This window comes from Halyomorpha halys, unplaced genomic scaffold, assembly GCF_000696795.3.
Source record: "Halyomorpha halys isolate HHAL.00 unplaced genomic scaffold, Hhal_1.1 Scaffold51.1, whole genome shotgun sequence".
NCBI classification, from domain to species: domain Eukaryota; kingdom Metazoa; phylum Arthropoda; class Insecta; order Hemiptera; family Pentatomidae; genus Halyomorpha; species Halyomorpha halys.
In genome coordinates, this window is record NW_027108122.1 from 2,384,281 (window position 1) to 2,385,833 (window position 1,553).

Consider the following 1,553-nt stretch of genomic DNA (forward strand, 5'->3'; position numbering starts at 1 on the left):
AGTTGGGCCTTATCATGAAAATATGTATGAATGTATAAAAGCATTTCACAGATATCCTTAATGGACCCAAATAATAACATTCTTCAATGACACCTCTGGGCATTCAAGTTTACTATTCGTAGTAATTCATGTCAAACGTTGGTGGCTTCAATCGCCTCATGGGATTACATCCTCATTCCAGGATGTCTTGCCTGGTTATGAGATATTTTTGATGTTGGTATTACTTGTTATTCTTTTCACCTTCCTTCTCCACAAGGCCAGAGGACAGGCTCTGCTTCACTTCTACTGAAGAGGCCTGGAAGCTATTTCCCTCTGCTCATATTCTGCAAGGTCTGCATACTGATCCTCTCTATTTCCACTATTCTATCCTTTGACATCAGGCGTGTGTTTCCTCTTGGCTGTACTAATGATGGGAAGCTGGCTCCCATCTGTTTGAGGCTATTTCATGTCTGACTAGTGTAAATATCTGAGGCTGACAAATCAGATCCTTATTCAGTATTGTTTAAACCAATATCTGTCCTACCTATTTTCTAAGGTCTATAATAATCGTATGAGGTTATCGTGTTAGGATCAAAGCCTTCTGATATATGTTACTTCCATCTGTATGTTCATTTAAAATTATCCACAATTGCTCCTCTTTGTTGTATAATTTTAGAATGTACATAATCAAATAAAAAAATTAAGTATGAGACAATAAAGAATTAATTATACATATCAATACCAACCAAACTTATCTATAAACATTTTTAACAATATATAATCTTTTCTCTTTCTTGAGATTGGTTATTATTGTGTATATAAATTTCTTATAAGGTTGTGATAATAAGGTTAAATTGATTTGTAATTAAAAGTTTTAATACTAATGTGAAGAATGAAAAAATAGGGTGATTTTGACTGAAATTGATAACCTTGGCAGAATAGTCTGCAAAACATTATTAAATTATTGATTATTTAAACATTTTTAATAATGATATTCAATTAAAGTTTTAATACGAAAATGAAAAAAAAAAAGGAGGATCAAAATACTACAAAGCAATTTATTTATGAGATCAAATAAGTATATTTTACATAATTAATATATTATGTATAAGATGGAATATCATCTTTCACAGCCACATTCACAAAATGAGAATCAATACAGTGACTACCAATCAACAAAACATACTCCAGCAGCGGCTTCTTATCCCTGTGAAACGCCTCTGAAATTCACTTCACTTAAGATCTTGTGATATTAATGAACCCTTAGTATGGACAACCTAAAACAGATTCAAATTATCAATGATTCTATGTAATATTCAATTTAATAACATATTTTAAACAAAATTACTGAATGCCAAGCTTTCGTACCAAATAATAAAAAAATTATTTGACTTTTACTGGCCAGTCAAAACAAGATTTCAGACTGGATATAAATATGTATTTTATTTATTTAGTTGAAAATAAATAAAATACTTTTAAGATAAAAAATCATTAAATAACTTACTTTTAAAATGTAACAGAAAGCATTTTACGTAAATATCAGCGTTTTAAGCACAAACCAAATAACAATTATA

The 1,553-nt window shown here is 29.8% G+C and overlaps 1 protein-coding gene across 1 annotated transcript in view; it reads right to left on the minus strand.

The window, feature by feature from the left end:
- Positions 1-1,017: 1,017 nt before the first annotated feature.
- The window catches only part of LOC106691467 (RNA-binding region-containing protein 3), a 5,838-nt gene continuing 5,302 nt past the window's right edge, over positions 1,018-1,553 (minus strand). The window contains exon 7 of the mRNA XM_014437248.3: positions 1,018-1,256. The gene's annotated coding sequence lies outside the window, so the exon portion shown is untranslated. The remainder of the gene's footprint in view (positions 1,257-1,553) is intronic.